This window comes from Aegilops tauschii, chromosome 5 (genome assembly GCF_002575655.3).
Source record: "Aegilops tauschii subsp. strangulata cultivar AL8/78 chromosome 5, Aet v6.0, whole genome shotgun sequence".
In the NCBI taxonomy this organism is placed as follows: domain Eukaryota; kingdom Viridiplantae; phylum Streptophyta; class Magnoliopsida; order Poales; family Poaceae; genus Aegilops; species Aegilops tauschii.
The window spans coordinates 358,612,561-358,632,601 of NC_053039.3; the positions used below are offsets into that span (position 1 = coordinate 358,612,561).

The following is a 20,041-nucleotide window of genomic DNA, read 5'->3' on the forward strand; positions in this document are numbered from 1 at the left end:
GGGGTGGACTGGCCAAATAGGCCAGGGAGGGGGCGGCTGGGCCGGCCGGTTGGCTAGCTAGGCTGGTTGGTCCAGCGTGGGGGGGGGGGTTCTTTTTGTTTTATTTTATTTAACCTTTATATTTTTGTTTTATTTAGATTAGGGCATCACACCACTTTCCAAAAATGTTGGTTCACCACGAATATTAACAAATGAAAATTTGCCACATGATGAACATTTTATTTTAGACATTTGAAAACTTTTGAGTTTGACTTGATTTTAAATTTGAATTTAGAATTAGTTTGAATCAATGTGGGATCTAACAACAGTAAAAATGATGACATGGCATCATTAGCAGGGGATTACTGTAGATTGATTATCCGGGCGTCACAATTCTTCTCCACTACAAGAAATCTCGTGCCGAGATTTTAGGAGGTAGAAGGAAACAAAGCGGGGTATTTATCAGGAACACGATCCTCGAGTTCCCAAGTGGCTTCATTTTCAGAAGGATTTGACCACTGAACTTTTTAGAATTTTGAATGCCCTCTGACGGGTGCGACGTTCAGCTTGAACGAGAACGCGGATCGGATGCTCTCTGAAGTGAGACCATCATGCATGGGTTGAGGTTTATAAGCCAAGGGGTTGTTGCAATAAGACTTGTAACTGAGGGCATCAGCCATGACATTAGTCTTGTCAGGGGTATAAGATATACCGTAGTCATAGTCTGTGATTGTTTCATACATCGCTGCTGACGGAGATCCGGATCTAGCTGAGTAACAGATACTTCAGACCTTAATGATCGGTGAAGATCTCGCAACGAGTACCGAAAGGAAAATGTCGCCACAACTTCAGTGCAATTTTAACTGCAGCAAGTTCAAGGTCATGGACTGGATAGTTCTTCTCGAAAGACATCTTGGAATTTACAAACGACTATAGTGTTTTCAATTCTCACAAGAGGAGAAGCGTTTCACGTATTCAAGGAATAAATCCGTGCTTCGGCATTTAGAACAAGATGAGCCTGGTAGCTTACTATCTCATTGAAGGATGTAGTAGAGGGACGGTCTTAGTGGCACAAATGATAGCAGCGGTATGTGTTTTCAACCATTCTATTCTCAGGATGAGGTCGATATTGGACGACTTCAAAACAATGGGGGAATCATGGAATTCCAGCCCTTAAAATTCAACTGGGATGTTGCGACTAGCCATGGTGATTCGGCATTGGCCCGCGGAATGCAGCTTGGAATTTCGGCCAAGGGATGGCAGTTCCAACAGGTAAGGAACACATGTGGCTGTTCCACCATTGAGCAACGGGACCTTTAAATAAATAAGCCGCGAAGGTGACATAGTTGGAAGGGGCTACATCAGCAGACTCTAGCTCCAAAGTGATGTCACGGAGCTAGTCATCAACAACAAGGGGCTGAGATGGCTACGGTAGATGACAGGGTTGAGACGCGCGAAGTATTGCAGTGTCACTAGAGCTGGCTGCTGATTCATATTGGGGCATGGGAACTGAGTCATGACTCGTACCATGAACTGGTGATTCAACATCAAACTGTTGCATCATTCCAGCCATGTATTCGGGAGGTGGTGGATTGTCGCCACCACGACCACAACCAATGGGTCTAACCATCCTGCTTAAATGCAATAGGAAGTAGTTTAGCAAAGTGTGGAGCAAGTGTATGGAGTAATCCATAATGTAACCTAAACGGTGAGCAAAGGCGCAGTATATACAAGATAGTAGTCATTGAAGACATACTGATACATATATAGAGCCAATTACATGCTGTTTGAATGAGTTCGGACAAGAGAAACATTCCAGACACACTAGGCAGCACGTATGCACGCGAGGGAGGGATACAATAGCGGGACATAGCAAAGGCTACATCAACGTCAGGGAAAACCTCTGGAATGAGGGATTTGAAAGTGACGACGCAGGGTGCCCTCGAAAAGAGGATCCTGAGGTCAGTGAACATTGTGAAGCAGATCCTGGCCCTCAATTCAAGAAAGTTGTAAGACGAATCTCCGGATGGATGTGATCACGAGAACCTAGGGTAGAGTTAGCAAACTCATTTAACCCAAATAGAAGAGAGATCAGATTCCCAGAGTATAGACGAGGAATAAAAGATCCTAATACCACCCAATGGCGACGTGGGCCCGTAAGCCTCACAGCCATGTTAGTAAATCAGTTTTTCAAAGACTAGACTCAACTTTGGCCAAGGAGTTGGAAAGGGGGTTCCTACAGGCAGTCGGCTCTGATACCAACTTGTGACGCCCCCGATTCAACCGTACTCTAATCATACACGCAAATGTGTACGATCAAGATCAGGGACTCACGGGAAGATATCACAACACAACTCTAGACACAAATAGAAATAATACAAGCTTCATATTACAAGGCAGGGGCGTCGAGGGCTCGAATACTAGCTCGATACACAAGAGTCAGCGGAAGCAACAATATCTGAGTACAGACATAAGTTAGACAAGGATTCCTTAAGAAGGCTAGCACAAACATCAACGATCGAAGAGGCAAGGCCTCCTGCCTGGGACCTCCTAGCTACTCCTGATCTTCGGCGGCCTCCATGTAGTAGTATCCGTCGGCGGTGGCATCTGGCTCCAAGGATCCACCATCTGGTTGCATCAACCGGAAAGAAGAAGGGGAAAAGGGGGTAGCAAAGCAACCGTGAGTACTCATCCAAAGTACTCGCAAGCATCAGATCTATACTGAGTATGCATTGGTATCAAATGGAAGGGTTGTATCTGTGGACTGAACTGCAGAATGCCAGAATAGAGGGGGAAGGCCTAGCCTATCGAAGACTAGCATCTTCAAGCAGCTCCAAGCATCTTGCAGCATGTAGAAGAGTAAAGAATAGCAGTTTAATTAACAAGCATGTTGTAACATTAATGCCCAGAGATCCTTCCTCGACTCCCTGCGAGAAAGCAATCCCGGAGCCACATATCTCAAGTATCCATTTCTAGTTGTAAAAGATCAGGATATAAGTCTGAACGTCCGTTACCGTGGACACGGCTATTAATAGATAATCTTCCCTGCAGGGGTGCACCACGTTTTCTAACACGCTCGATCACTCTGGCCGGACACACCTTTCTGGGGTCAATGCCCGGCCTCGGAAGATCAACACGTCGTAGCCCTACCTAGGCTCAGTAGAGAGGTCCCCGCCGGTCTACATCCTAAGCACTCCGGGGTCTGGACCCATCGCCCGCTGCACTCCGGGTCGTTGCGAGCAGGGCGGGTCCAGGCTCCACCTCTACATGGATGGTGCCGGCCCAGCCGTGCCGCTATGCTGAACTGGACGTCTGACAAAGCTTCGGCTGATACTACGTCGTCGAGGCCCATAACTATTCTCGCGTGGTGGTTAGTGCGTAAAGGCCAAAGGCCAACTCAGAACAAATACCCAAACCATAGTGTATTATTAGCTTGCGGAGACGAGCAGAGACTCACGATAATGTGACCCCGTCGCCCCGTCTCGAGGAAATACGGCAAGGGCTAGCCCAGCCCACTCGGGGGCGGCCTGCCGGCCCGGCCGTGCCTCGTAACCATCTTGCGGGTGCTCTCCGGGCCTGCCCGAATTTCCCAAGGGCCTCAAGTAAAGTCAAGGTAACCGTGTGTCCAAACATCAAGGGGAAAACCCAAGGAATCACCCTCGGAGGATTCCACTCGATGTAATCATCAAGGTGAAAGTAAGAGGGACCACCCTCGAGGTTCACACTTGAGGTGTTGAACGACAGAGCCGCATCGGGAATGGTGAAAGAGGAAATCACCCTCGATGACCACGACCGAATAGCTACACTACATAATTATCATCAAGAGTGCGTTATGAGGGTTCACCCTCGGCACTCGATAGTAGCTCTGCAGAGTCGAGCAACAAAAGGGGCGTGATGTGATGTGAGGTGTCGGGCTCTGGTCGTCGATCACGTTGATCGAGTCGTCGACGATGAAGCAGGGGCAACAAGGACAAGGTGGGGGTCGCCGATGGATCACTAACCAACCTATACTAAGCAGTTTGGGATAACCAGGTAGGTAACAATAAGCAGGTTACAAAAGCAGGCTATGCACCAGAATAGGAGCAATCAAATACAATAGCAAAATCTAATGCAAGCATGAGAGAATGGAATGGGCGATATCGGGATGATCAAAGGGGGGGCTTGCGTGGAAGCTCCACTGAAAGGGAAGAAGGGTCGTCGTCGATGTAGTCGATCACAGGGGCAGCGGTCTCGGGGTCTACCGGAGAGAAGAGGGGGAAGAAATAGTAAATACATAGCAAGCAAGAGCATAACAGGACAGCAGGCAGAGCTAGACGTGTTCTAACGCGGCACTACACGATACCGGCGAAGGGGGATAACATCCGGGAATTCTTTCCCGAAGTTTGGCATTTTCGGACAGACGAAACAGAGGCGAAAGGTTGCATGTTTGCTATGCTAGAGGCATGTGACAGATGAACGGAGAGCGTATTCTGATTTGTCTTGTCGTTCTGAGCAACTTTCATGTATAAAACTTTTTCATCCGAGTTACGGATTATTTTCTAAGATTTTTCAAAGATTTAAACAATTTGCTGAAAATTACAGGTTTTATTTTAATTCAAAAAAAATTAAGTGTAATTGCTATGGGTACATAGAGAGTGTACCCAGAGATGTGAAAGTGTGGCTGACGGTGGGGCCACACTGCTGAGTCAGCAGCTGACCAAGTCAACCTTATCTAAAAGAAAAAGTGTGTTGGGTCCACATGTCATAGCCAGTAGTTTTAACTAGTAGTTTATTTTAAACAGAGGGTTAATTAAGTGGTGGGGTCCATATGTTAGGGACAGTTTAACATTTTAAACCGTAGACATATTGGCCTAACTAATATGATTAGTGGGGGGGTGGTTAGGCCTAAGTTAATTAACTGGCCGGCCGGCCCCACATGTCATAGGGCCAGCCCGGCCTCTCTGGCAGGGCACGCACGGGCACCAGGTGCCGGCGGCCAGGACTAGCGGTGGCGAGCGCTGGTGACGGCGGTGGCTAGCAGCAGCAGTAATAGCAAAGGAGCACCGGCGGCCGCGTGCGGCAGCAGCATGCAGCATCATGGGCGGGAGCGGGCGCACGCACGGGGCGCAGCCCGGGCGTAGCAGGTGCGCGGGCGCGTCAACGGTCGCGACGACCGTGACGAGGGCGCATGGCGACTGCGGCTTCGGTCAGAAGAACGGGCGGCGCGGACGACGGTCTACGCCGCCAAATCGAGGAGGGGGAGGAGGAGCAGCCGCGGGAGCTCACAGGGGAGGTCGGGGGCGACTCGAGGAGGTGCGGGGTGGCCGGAGGCGAGCAGCCCGATGGCGACGACGTGCGGCGGGAGGTCGGGGCGGCCATGGACGGAGTGCGGGCGGAGCTCGAGGAAGACGGGCGCGGTGCAGCATGGAGAGGAAGGAGACCGGGAGAGGCGGCGCTCGAGGGGGTTCGGCAGGGAAGAGGCGGTGACGGGGCAGTCCGGTGGGTGAGGCAGTGCCGGCGAAGTCCACGGGCGGCGGGGGCGGTCGTCGGGGCGCAGTTGCCCCCGAACCAGATCCAATCGGGGGTAGTAGGGGGAACGACTAGAATAGAAGAAGAGCTTCAGGTGAAAAAATAGAAAAAATGATCTAGGCCGTGAGCATTGAGATGGATGGTACTGATTTGTGGGATCTATGCGCACAGTTAGCAATAAGAACCCTCGATTCTTGTCAATTTTCTCCCAATATCCTCCTCCAAACGCGACCACGAGTCACCCTCCCCCTCTCCCATCTCCCTCCCACTTGCGGACAGTAGCGGGGGAGTAGCGGCAGCTCAGATCCGCATCGTACCCATCTCGGGCAACAACAGTAGCTCTCCTAAGGCAAGCTGATGGTGGGCTACTCACCTCCTTCCCCTCTCATGCCCTTGGAGTGGCTCGTCGGCGTGATCCGTGCCTCCGCCCCCTCTCAAGATCCTAGGTCGCCGGCGGCAAGCTGGTGGTGGGCTCCTCCTTCGCCTCTCACGCCCAGCATAAAGGTATATACTCTGATGCTCCCACTTCCCCCTCTCTCACATAGATTTCTGTGTGCACATTCGTCAAAGATCTGCTATGGCAGATGAGGGATCTACAGGAAGGTTGGGCCTTAATGCGGCGGTTGATGAAGACACTAAATCAGAGCAATTGCGCACATGGCACCAATGTGTACCATCCGAAATCACTGAAATAACAATGAGATTACACGGTGACGGCCATTACATGCAGTATTATCGTTATATATGGGCATGTGATTTAGACTGCTTTGGATGACTCGTGCTATTTACATAGTTCCTAGATTAATACGAGAACCAATTAAATCTGAATCTGAAGTCAAATTGATGCCATGTTTTAGCTTGTAGATAGTTAATCTGTTGATGCTTTGGTTACATCGATTCTGAGACATGCTAAGATTGTGTTATTTCTATTATAAAGTAGTGCATCCCAAGGTGTTTGACTAGTTTAGTGGGGAGAGTGAACCCTTCACTTATTTAGTGCATACAAGACGCATTATTAATTAGTGTAATGTGATAAGGGGAGATCTCCTTAATTTTTTTTGTTTCAGTTGATGGCTATAAAGCTTCTGTGTCCACAAACAGGAGATTCAGCTAATTTCGAACCAAAGATTCAGAAATTTGGTTGTATACATATAAGGGGCGAGCACAACAGGTATGGGCTGAGAAGTTGTTTCACTTGGTCCTGAGATTCTTGTGAATAACTGAAAATAGCAAATAATATGCATCGCAACATATTTCCAAAGTTGATTTAGAAAACAATGGTTTCATTTCTGCTTTGCGTAGCTGCTTTCTTTACATGCTGAATCAAGTTGTGGCCCTAGTCTTGAATTGGCATGAATGTTTGAGACTAAGATTATCTATGCCAATTTTGGCACTATCAAAAGTTGCCAATATTTGGCAAATTGTAGAGAGGGGCTCATGCTTGGTATTCACCCAATCAAGAGCCAAGTTTTAGTCTCATGCCAAATTTTGGCCCCAAAGCAGTCCCGAAATGTTTGTATTTTTGTAGTATTCTGTTTTAAGTGCTCATTGCTAGTATTCTGCTGTAAATGCCATTCTATACTCGGTACATATGAATACTAAATGAGTGCAACATTGTTCTGGTACGTTCTTCTCTCTAGTAGTGGTGCTCGTTGAAGTCTTTCGCCTTGCATACTGGAATCCAGAATTAAGGGAGCAAAGAGCAGCATCAATGCTACACTTTGAAGCTGAATCATGGTCAAAGGTAGGTTTCTCTGACACCGGAAATAATTTTTCATCTCAGTTCTTTTGTACGGCTATTTGCAGGCTAAGCTGTGTTATAAGTTTGTATTTTTTATGCTTGTGTACACTCTTGAGTGTGCCCATCAGAGTCTTCTTTATATGTAAGCTCTGAGTGTACTTTTAGTCCGCAAAAGAACATAATTATTTCCAGTTTCTTGCCTTGTGATGTAAAACTATAAAATTGTTCATGTATTTGTAGATGGTGATGCTCTGACACCAGAAGCATCTCGAGTACATATGGACAGAAGAAGTCTACGACTGCAAGGGTGAAACTCATTTGTGTGCAAGATAATTTTAGTTCCTTTGTTGAACATAATACATCAACACATACGTGTGCTCAACTGAATCATATTCGTTTGGTGTTATCTCTCCCTGCAAATGAAGCTTGATGAGCGACAAGCATTAGAACTAGAGCCAAACGTCAACTAAATAATATTATGTCAGTACAATTAAGATAGTAAAGCTAGTGCAATTTTTAATAGCAAATGCTCGCTGAGCGGTTGATCATTTTAGTACTTAATATTCAGTTTTGCTGGTCATGTAATAAAAATAATCATCTCATATTATGTATCCCTTGGCATGCATGTATGTGGCTCAAAGACGACCCAGAAATGGAATACCTTGCTGGGTGCGTATAGCCAGATAAGCTTAATGTTCACTTTAATTTTATGCTGCATAATTCGTATAAAATATTAGTTCGATCCAGTTTGACATATACATATTTAGTTGTGCGTCAAGGGGATGGCTTAATTTTCACATATAAGCAAATATTGACACGCTTGAAAGAGTTGTCATCAACATTCTGCCGATTTGGAAATGAATGAGAGACATGAGGTTGTTACTATAAAAGTGGTGCTTTATATCTATCTATTTCTAGGGGGTCATTCGTGAAATGTACACTTAAGTGGGAGCAGTCCCCTCCACTATAATCTGTGCCATTCATCTCCCATCCAATGGCTCAGATTTCGTTTTTCTATTCTTTCACATGAAGCTCAGATTGTATACTAGTTGCTCCCGGTAGTAGGGGACGAGGGGGGAGGATCGTGCGGGGGGAGTGGGGATCGCGGGTTAGGGTTATGGGGTGGACTGGCCAAATAGGCCAGGGAGGGGCGGCTGGGCCGGCCGGTTGGCTAGCTGGGCTGGTTGGTCCAGCCGGGGGGGGGGGGGTTCTTTTTGTTTTATTTTTATTTAACCTTTATATATTTTTTATTTAGATTAGGGCATCAAACCACTTTCCAAAAATGTTGGTTCACCACGAATATTAACAAATGAAAATTTGCCACATGATGAACATTTTATTTTAGACATTTGAAAACTTTTGAGTTTGACTTGATTTTAAAATTGAATTTAGAATTAGTTTGAATCAACGTGGGATCTAGCAACAGTAAAAATGATGACATGGCATCATTAGCAGGGGATTACTGTAGCTTGATTATCCGGGCGTCACACGCAGCCTGCCCTTGAAATTACTTCTAGAAGACCACATCTGAGGGCTGTCGCTTGGCGCTAGGGTATGATCGGATGGCTGACCTTCGGAGCTAGGGTTAGGCGAAACCCCGCGGGGTTTAGAGGGGTTTTGAGCTGGTCAACGGGGTTTCAAAGGCTTTGACTGAGCATAAATAATTTAAAAAAAATCAAAAAAATATGAAACCTTCGCCGTTCGTCGTTTTATAGGACACACTAACGAGGAAAAATACTAAACTTGGTATACATACATTTAGAGAGAAAAAACCTAGCTAGCACGATCGAGGTAAAATGAGCATCATTAATTAAAAAATCAAAAAATATAAAACCTACGCACAATGTTGTCTGTGTGACATGTTACCAACCAAAAATCATAAACTTTGTCTATGGACATTTTCATGAAAAAACCTTCACACATATGAGCTATCATGTACAATGTTTCATAGAGACCAAGGAGAGGAGGTAGGGTTTCCCTTCGGTTTTTGAAAATAAAAAAAATAAAAAAATCACCAAAGCTTGATTTCAAAGTGAATAAGAAGGATGTGAACTTAGTTTTCCATTTTCATATGGTAAACGTGTTTTTTATGGTTTTTCTAATAAAGTATATTTTTTTGAAAAAATATGTAAAAATAGAAAGATTAATTCAATAGATAGTGGTTCTTCGAATCTACACTATATAGATTGATTTGGTGTTAATAAAAAATATTTGGCTCACTGGGAGTAGGTCCAAAAAAAACTTGATTACAACTGGGGCTGTTTACCCTAGCTTGGGAGCTCATTTGGAGCACATTTCTCATGACTACAAGTTTTGTAGACGCAAAAGAGATCATATTGATCACCCTAACGTTTATAATAGTTCAGCAAACTGTGCAACTCACACCACAGGGGAATGGACTGAAGTGTTGGTTCAAATTCAAAGTTTGCCTAAAATTCAAAGTTTGCCTCAATAGTTCAAATTCAAAGTTTACATATAGAATTATTACACCTTACAAGTTTTTATAGTACTTCAAGTTGACGACAGAATCCTTCAAACAAATCTTTAAAGTTCAAAGTTTATGACTTGCATTCAAGTTCAAATTCAAATCTTTGCCTTGCTCCTTGTGTTCCGGGATGGCTTAACCATCTTGCTTCTGGTTTCCCTCGCTGGGATATTTTGTGCTTTTGAAAGCTTTGTCTTGTTGCTTTTGATCTTCACTTCTGGTGGTGGCGGTTTTGTTGAGCTTTGACTGATCGAGCAAGTGATGACTAGTTGACAGTCATCTGTGGGCTCACTAATCTTTAAAGGAACTTCAGACAAAATAACTTCCTCCTCTCTTATAGCTTCAAAACCTTCATAAGCCATGGTTTCAAATTCCGCATCAGATGATGGTTCAACCGAAGTTTCTTCCTCTCTAGGTCTTTTCTGTCTTGTGCCTCTAATTATCCTAGAGCTGGGTCAAACGGAAATAAGCTTAGCCATCTATAAAAAAGAGAACAAATGCAAAAAAATGGAAAGATTGCACACATACCAAGCTGCTACTTCAGTTGCTTCATTCTCTAAACTTGTTGCATTCTCCTATGCTGCTGCATTATCCTCTAAACTTGCTGCATTCTCCTCTGCATTTGCTGCTGCCCATTGTTCCTCTTCTCCAAATGATGCATCAACTAGATTGGTACAACGCCTAGCAATATGCCCTAAGATACCACATCTTTTGCACTTACGCTGTTTTTTACACGACCCTCTTCACCAGCTCTTATCTTGTTTTTCCTTGGTCTTCCTAGTGGTCTTGTCAGTACAGGAGAATGGAGTTTGAGCCCTGGGTCTACTATGTTCCATTGGTCTTTTCCCAAGAGTGCAGGCACATTTTCAGCATAAGCGGCCCTAAATTTGGCAACAGAGAAATATTCAGAGCAATACTGATCAACTTCACCATCTTCACCTCCAATAACAGTCATGAGATGTAGGGCATATATGCACGGCTTCCCGCGGATCTGCCATTGCCTACAGCTGCATTCATTGGTTGCAAGGTTCACTGGATATCTCCATTCCCTATTTTACTGTCAGTGTATGTCACCTCAGCCTCGTATGTCGACGGTCGAATGCATTTCATTCTTAGTCCTCTTGCCTTGGCATGCAATGCCTTAATCAGAGATGGGAGCATAAGATGGCCAACATATTGTGTTTCTGCAATTCTTTTACGAAGAGCCATCTTTACCATGATCATCTGCCTAATCTTATCAAATGCTTGCCACAACAAAAGCCCTTTTACTGACTTGAACTTTGCATTGAAACACTTAGCGAGGTTATTGGTCACATAGTCTACTTTGCAGATTTCATTGAATCTGCTTCTTGACCACAACTTTCCATGATGTTCATCCATGTACTCCTTCACCAAAGGATTATGAGCATACGACACTCTCAAATAGTGCTCATGCTTCCTCAAGCTGCATGTGTATGATGCTGTCCATAGATTCTCATCATAAACTTTGCCTTTGAATTTCTTTTTAAAATTCTATGCTAGGTGTCGCATACATTCCCTATATTCCACTCCAGGGAATACAATTTCTACTGCAGTTTCTAAACCCTTGCAAGCATCTGTGTGTATAACTAAACCTGAGGGTGTACCTATAATGTTGCGCAACTGGTGCAGAAACCAAACCCAACTCTCCTCACTCTCTACCTCCAACACGCCAAATGCAACTGGGAATAGCTAGTTGTGTCCATCAACTGCAGAAGCTGCTGCTAGCTGGCCTCTCCATCTTCCATTCAAAGCAGTCGCATCGACAGCCAAATAGGGCCTACAACCATTCAGAAACCCCTGCCAGCAAGCCTTGAAACAAACAAAAGCCCCCCTGAAGCACTCCTTCTCTATTGCCTTCCCTTTTAATTTGTACTTAAATGTATGCTTGTCAATCTCTACAACACTCCCTGGACTAGCCCTCTCCACTTTAGCTTTGAAGGTGTAAAGCAACTGAAAACTCTCATTCCATGGACCATTAATCCTATCAAGAGCCCTTTCCTTAGCATAGAAAATCTTCATGTATTGTACATTAATCTTGTACTTCTCAAATAGCTTCCCATGGAGTGCCGTTGGACCAATTGTTGGTGTTTCCCTCACCCAATCCAAGATTGCATCTGCCACCCACCTAGTCTTTGCAAGCTTAGATTTGTCCTTTCCCCCACCCCCTCTAGGTGAGCAAGTGTGCCCGTGTGGGTTGCTTTTTATCTGAAACAAAATGAAAAATGATGTCAAATACAATTAAGAAACAGTACACATGATCTGAATATAGAATGGATAAATAATCTGATAACAATATTCAGTTGTAATACCTGAATCAATTTGCTCTTTCGCATAGTATGCATGCAACCTCCACCTACACCTATCATAAGGGCAATGAACAGTGAATCTTCCTGGCTCACTCCTATCAGCCTCATTAGAGTTTTCAGTGAGAATGCAATATCTAGTCACTGCATTACGACAGTCCACCATCGATTCGAATACGGTTCCTGGAGTAAGGTCAGGATTCTCCCTGTTCCACTCAATTGTTGGCATGTCCTCACCATCATATTCTTGTAAAACTAAGGAGTCGATGTTCTCCTCCCTCTCTTCATCATCAGTCATCAAATCTAGCACGCCTGCTAGGCTCCTCTGCATATTCATCTTCCACTGCATGTTGACTGACTCTATCTACCAGTTCAGGGAATAAAATCTCATCCTCATCATCATGTCGAGGCACTTCCTCGTCAGGCTTTGCATCTACTTCTACATCAGGTGCACAAGGGAGAGGAGAAGTGGCAGAATTAGCGGCAGCCGACATGTTGTGGCTTTTAGAACCACTAGGTTTACTTGGTCTCGACCTACAAGGAGTGCGAGGACGCTCGCTATTAGCAGAGACAGATGATGCCTGAACACCCTTCGGGATACGTTGTCTGCGTGCCTGAAGCACACCGATATGGATTTTACCGAAACGGTTGTCAGCATTTAAACTAAATAGCAATCCCAGATGCTCATCACAAGTTAATGGGAGAAATCTCTGCTCGGTACTGTCGAAATATCTCAGTTCAACAGCATCGGCAGGGCTCCACGGATACTCACAACAGAGTGCCTCGCGGAAATCTCTGAACGAAACGGTGGTTTCTACCACTTTAGGATAGTAAAATCCAGAAATCACGCACGGTTTAGTTCCACGCAGCTCGCTAGTTTCCATTCTAACCGCCAGCCGAAAAGCAAGTGAGGATCAACCCTATTCGATTGGAATAAGATAAAGGGCACAGTTAGGCCGAAACTTTTTAGATAAATTACGCTAATTCACGCCAGTGATGGTCAAATACAGCCTAATTTACGGATCTCCTAATTAATTTGAGGGGAAAACGATGCTTACCCAGGTGGAATCCATGAATTATCAGCCTCTGATTCAACCCAATCATCTCCATGGTCGATGGGCCGGACGGGGTGCCCCCCGACATCGCTTCCTAATCCTAGATGGGGAGAGGGTAGATGCGGCGGAGGCGGCACGACTGCGGCGGAGGCGGCAAGAGTGCGGAGGAGGCGGCACGACGGCGGCGGTGGGGGCGGCACGGAAGCGAGTGGATCAAATTCAGGTTACCGTGAGTGTCAGTTTCGCGGCCCCACTGGTTACCACGTAACGGTCAAAATGTGGACTCCGCCCTACGCGGCCCCACTAGTCAGAGTTAACGGTCAAGCCATTGACCCGATGGCAACATCCGCTGTGACCAGTTCTGAGGGTTTCGGGCAAGGGAGTGGGGAAAAGTGAGCAAAAGTTAAAAGCACAGGGATGAATGAGTAGAACTAACGAACCAGGGGCATAGAAATAAAAATCCCTTTTAATAAATATTTGATGGTTTTCGAAATTATTTTCTATGAATGGAAATTTGCAAGACATGACTACTACAAAAACGGGCATTTGAAGCGGGCCTCAGAAGCAATTCTGACCAAGCAGAAGGAAGCCGCCTGTAATACTCGCACAGAAGGCAGTTATTCTTGTCATAGGAAGCTTCAGAGACGGTTGAAAATCTGAACTGCATGTACAAAAGATTGGAGACGGTTGGTTCCATGAAACCACCTCTAGTTTCTCAAGTAGCGTAGGAGGTTTCTCCATCGAAAACGCCTATGGTTAGTGAGTACCTCGGGTTGCAGCCTTTCACGTATCCTATTTGTCTAAGGGTTATCAAACATCACCCTTCATTTCCTATCCCCCTTCCACAGTCCATGGACAAACTGTAGCACCACCGATGCACGCTCAACTTGCCGAGCACGCAGATCTTCTATGCTTCTTCGCTGGTGACCCCCATCAAGCTATTACTCCACCAAATGAGGCCTATCTGTGGTGGCACAATGGCATATCGGTCCATCCACGGTGGCAGATCCAGTTGTCGGTGTCAACCGGCGGATCTCGAGTAGGGGGTCCGAGCTCTAGATCTTGGATCGATGGGTAACAAGGAATGTGGAGACAGTATTTACCCAGGTTCGGGCCCTCTCAAAGAGGTAAAACCCTACCGTCTGCTTGATTGTATTGATGTATATGTATGATGGTTACAGAGTCGATCTACCTCGAGATCGGATGAGCCAAACCCTAGATGAGTAGGATGATAGTTCTAGCCTCTACGAACTAAACCCTCTGGTTTATATAGAACCAGGGATACCTAGGGTTGCACATGGTCGGTTACCATTAGGGGATAAACACGCATATTCCATTATCTTGCCTTGGAGGATACACCAAGTCTCCGGAGGTTTCCTTCTGGATCACGGGATCGTCTGAAGTCCGGTCTTCCCCTGGCAGATAAAAAACACTGGCATAGAATCTCACTGGCCTTTTTAGTTGTATGTACTAAATAGGCACTGCACCATATTTGCTAGGAAAACTTCTAAATAAATTGTGCAACTTTAAATTCATTTATATATTTGAGTTTATCACGACCATATTCGATATATTTCTAACAAAGTTCCATAAACTTTTCATAAAAGTTCAGACCCGTTGTTCATAAATTCTTCGGTTCCAAATACATTTTCTACCAAATTTCTTTAGTATTTCTTACAAAGTGCAGACCCACTATTTAGAAAGTTCTTCAACTCCTGATTCTGTTTATTTAGAACTTTACAATAAAAATGAAAAGTTCTTCACTGTTTCCAGCAAAGTTCCTCACTAAAAACATTGATAAGCTACTATAATATCATATTTCAGTTTCAGTTAACAAAAATGTGTTGAAAATTTATGCAAGACTGATCTTGTTCTAAAGATCTTAGCATCAGGTGTTCAAATATATAAAAAGTTTCAAAAGCAAAAATATTATTTTTAAGATATGAACCATCTAAATTATCAAAAAGTAATGAGGTTCGAGGAGAGAGGAAAGATGTTGTACGCATGCATGTGTTCATGTAGACAGGCATATGTGAGTGAGCGGAAAAGAAGACATGAAGAGGGGCCATGTGCATGCAAAGGGTTTGGATCCATATAGAGCAGCAACGGCTGAGATACTAGTTACACGCACAACGAGCTAGACAACGCCTTATTCGTTCCAGTTTCCCTTACACAGTCATACGAAACGAATAAAGCAATGGTCTAGAATCCTAACTCTGCATTTGATACTACGGAAAACACCAACATACCGAGAGATGGTCAGAAATATCTTATTATTGATCCTTTATTCCCTAGGAGAACCAAGCGACTCCGTAATGACATATTAACCCCGTAGTAATCAATGATATACTTGTAATTTCCAACTGAAACTGACACGGAATTAGTGACATAATTGTGCATCCATTTAAATGGTATCAATATATAATGCACCTCTGATATTGTACTAGTGTAGATACATCATTAAGTAAGAAACCAGATATAGGAATCAACAAACCTTAAGAAAAAGTATTAGAATCTTACCTTGATTCTTTAATTATCTGCTCTGCCGGAATAAAATCCTTTGGAACAACAAATAGATCTTAGATATTCATCATACAACTTTGTCGCTGCCTAAAATACCATATGCATGATTAATCATATAATCTACATGTATCAACTTGTAGAGAGTTACCTCGTATGTATGCCTTCAGTACTGCTCCCTCCGTCGGAAATACTTGTCCTAGAAATGGTTGTATACATTAACGGCCTCCAGGCGGAGGGAGTATGATCAAGGGCAACCAGACCTAAGAAAAAAAATTGTTGCCTCAAGCACTGGTGGAGGTGCTGATGCTTTCTCGGACTCAAACACGACGAGCGCGTGCGCACCAGCTTGTCTATGGAACCGCACCGGCTCATTTTTCTTTGAAAGGAAGTAATGCAGCCCATAGTGGCGACCAAGAGCCAGTGTGGGGTCGGGAAGGTGTGCGCCGCCAGCCCATCCATTCTCAGCGAGGTCCAAGAAGATCTGCATGAACATCAGAGAGAAGTGTGGTGTTGAGGAGCTCGTTAAGGCACAACCCTAGCGGGCCCGGGGACGCCCCGCAGCCGGGGACAGGTGGATTTGGGCGGCAACATCAGGGAGAGGAGGTTCAGCCAGAGTTGTTGTGGTCTTTCTGATACTTGAGCTCTCCCACGTTCATGCCTGAGCAATCCCTGCAGGCTAAACAACCATGGCGTGAGGTGCATGTCCTGGTTTAGATTGGTGCGGCATTAGGAGACGCAAAAAGATTTGCTTGCGGCCTTGAAGCGTTGAAGGAAGGGAATTTGAAGGAGAAAGTGGAGAAGTTGATACGCGTATAGGTGATTATTTGGGTCTTCAATTGGTGATTAGCTGAGCGGACCAAGATTTTGTAGCGGCAGCACCCATGGGAGACGAAGAGGATGTTGCCTACGATTAAGAGATGCACCAAATTACTCGGTGGGCCATGCGGGGAATGGAGGGGACGGGGATGCAATCGTGGTGAGATCCAATGCTTCTTCTTTCGACCGAAACCTTGTTTTTAAATAATTTTTTTTTGGCAATGACATGCTAACTTTGCCGAGGTGGACGCCTGAAATAGGGAACTAAATGCTGACGTGGCATCAAGCTGATGTGGACAATGTGCATGTTAGTAGAATTGGTAGTGGTGAGGATCAACTTTCTAAGAATGTTAGATGCCCGTTCAAACCTGAAATTCTTACCGAAGATTGTGTTTAACAAATCCTACCGCGCAATAAGCATTTATGACTCAATTTTCATAAATCTACCCTGATCCCGATTAATGTTACACCCGCTGAGGCACTGGCTTCTGCTGACATGTTTGGTTGTGTTGTGGGGAAAATGCCATTCACATATTTAGGACTCCTGCTTGGGACTACTAAACCCACAGTAATGGACTTCATGCCTCTCGTGACGTCTGACGAGAGAAAAGTTTCTGTGGCTGGTAACTTGCTAGACTACGGATCAAAACTCACCTATGTGAATTCGGTGGTGTCATCGCTTATGGTGTATGCCATGTGTTCCATCAGGATCCCTCCCAAGATAGTGGAACATCTGGATAAAATCCGTAGACATTGCTTCTGGAGCAAGAAGATGGAGGATGGGACGAAAAACACTTCTCTTGCCTCCTGGGAGCTCGTTTGCCGCCCCAAGGCTGTAGGGGGGCTTGGGATCGCGTATCTTAAAATTCAGAATCAAGGTCTTTTGCTCAGACAGCTATACATGTTTTATAATAAGCTGGATGTGCCGTTGGTGAACCTGGTATGGAATTCATATTACTTAGTCGATGTACCACATGCTTCGGAACCGTGTGGCTCCTTCTGGTGGCGGGATCTCATGCAGTTATCGGACATCTTCAGAGGAGTGACTGAGATCAAAATTGGGGATGGTAGTACGGCCTTATTCTGGAAGGATCTCTGGAGTGATCAGCCTATTGAGACCTCATACCCGAGGGCATTTTCATTTGCTAGAGAGGAGGATGTGTCAGTACAGAAACTGTTGAGGTCCAGCACCATTGGAGAGGCTTTTCACATACCGTTCTCTCCCCCGGCAAGAGTGGAAGTTGAGGAGATTCAGGCATTAACTGCGGGGTTTAATCCTGAGAGTGACAGAACCGACAAGTGGTGCTGTGTCTGGGATGCTAGAGGGCTGGGAACATTCAAATCAAGTGACTATTATAGGTTCTGCTTTAAGGATGTTCCCGTGGATGCAGTTTTTCCTTGGATCTGGGAATCCAAATGCACAAACAAATGGAAAGTTTTTGCCTGGCTGCTGTTTGCAGATCGTCTGAATACACGAACCATGCTGAGGAGGAGACAATACAAGCTGGAAGGTGATGTGTACACCTGCTTGCTTTGTGACTCGCCCCCGGAGGAGACGGTGGCCCACCTGTTCTTCAAATGTCCATTCGCAACCAAGTGTTGGGATGCGATTGGGATGCACTGGCACGATTCTCAATGCAGGCTAGATCTCATCCATGGGGGAAAAAGGTCCTGGGGGAGACTGTTATTCATGGAAACTTTCATCATCGCAGCTTGGGGTGTGTGGAAAGAGAGGAATAATAAGCATTTTAGGAATGTGATGCCCTCTCTGGAGTCTTGGAAGGACAGATTCAAAAATGACATGTCTATGATGGTACATCGCACGAGAGACTCTCTCCACCCCTTCATCAGAGGATTGGTGGCCGCCATCTGACTTCTACCCCCTAGTCTGTTTTTTAGTCTGTTCTGTTACCTCTTTGTTTTAGTAATTTGTCTTTTAATACCCAGAGTTCTACCTTGTAATTACGGGGCCACACCTCCCCTGATCCTCGTGTTGTTTTAATTTAAAAGTCAGTAGGAGCCTCTCCTACTGTCAGTGAGCTTTAAAAAAAAGCATTTATGAACCCGTCAAAAAAAGTGTTTAGGTCAAAAAGTTGTGTCTTGGGCCTATTAAAAACATGGCGACTCGCGCTTTTGGGCTGACCTAATGGCGGCAAAGAAAAAACTTTTTCGCTTTAGATCTTTCATGATAAAATACGGATTGGAGATTCATTCCTGGGAGGACAAGTGGCTGGGAGTGCTTAGGCTATAGATTCCACTAACATTCTAGGGAAAAACTGACACTGAGCACTGGATTAATAGGCTAGTTCAATAAATTAACATGAAATTTTGCTAAAGTGATAAATAATGGCATGGTGTAAGTTATAGATACGTTCGAGATATATCATACTTCCATACACTTTTGGTATGACTGGAACCTTGTTGTAAGATGTTTTTGCTAGCTTTTAATCAAGATTTGGATGTCATTTTGACAGAAGCCATGAAAATATGGGAGCCAATTAAGAGGTCATATGAAGTATGATAGCCTCCTGCCTGCAATTACGATGGCTTCTTAAGGTTTTCCGATGACGACTTCTTCTCGCGTGCGTTGGTCCAACTAGACGTCAACATGATGACTTTTAGCCTACAAGATACAATGTGAGGACGCCTCCAACGTTTTTGAGTTTTTGAGTGGCAGCAACGGTCCCCCTTCAGCTCATGCCGAAGATTGTGTTTGTTTGGCACTCAGATTCCTGGTTGTGATTTCATTATTTTGTAGGTCACTTGTAGTACTATTGGAAGTCTATTTTTTAGAGGTAAATGGCTCCAGCCCCCGACTCCATTGCATAACAATGAAACCAATATGTCCCTTACACGTCAAATACATTCTTGAGACCGCGGAAGGAACAACAGACCATGCTGCCTTATCACATGGTAAAATAAAATCACTACACAAATTGCAAACTACTGCAGAGTAGCAGGATCCTGGCCTTTGCCAGTGGGGGGCTCCGTTTTTGGATTTTTCCTCGAGTTTTGTTAGGGTTTGTGTCCTGCTTAGGAAGACGAGACTACGGTGGTTCCCTAGAAGATGGAATAAGGTTCTCCTCGTCTAGCCCCTGTCCCGATGGCGCATCTAGCATCATCGGTGGGCATGTGGAGGTGTGTCTCCGACGGATCTGTCCTTGATGGATTTGCTTGGATCTGGTCGTAATTCGTCTACATTCGCGTGTTTTCAGGTTGCATCCTTCCGATCTACGCTACTCTTCAATGGAGGCGGTTGTTGTTCTGGTGCACTGGTCCTATAGGGCCTTAGCACGACGACTTTCCGACTGTCTACTACAACAAGTTTTGGCCGACTCCGGCGAGGGAGAGGCAATGACGGAGGCACGCCTTCAGCTCGTTGCAATGCTTCTAGTCGTCCCTAGGTGGTCTAGGGATCTAGATGTAATTTTAATTATTTCTATTGTTTGTTGAACTGACATGATTGAAGATAAATAGATACAAAGTGGACCCTGATAAGTACCACACGTGTAGCACGAAGCAATTCCGCCCTGACGTTTTATGATGGCAAGGTTAGTTACAAGAGGATGACAATTTTAGTTGTGAAGCATGGTAACTTTCTATTTGGATG

General features: G+C 45.0%; 1 long non-coding RNA gene across 1 annotated transcript; it reads left to right on the plus strand.

The window, feature by feature from the left end:
- The first annotated feature begins 5,792 nt into the window (after positions 1-5,792).
- LOC141022392 (uncharacterized) lies at positions 5,793-7,886 on the plus strand. The gene is made up of 3 exons (XR_012183686.1): positions 5,793-6,658; positions 7,128-7,231; positions 7,469-7,886. It is a non-coding gene; the product is annotated as an uncharacterized lncRNA (long non-coding RNA).
- Positions 7,887-20,041: the final 12,155 nt, after the last annotated feature.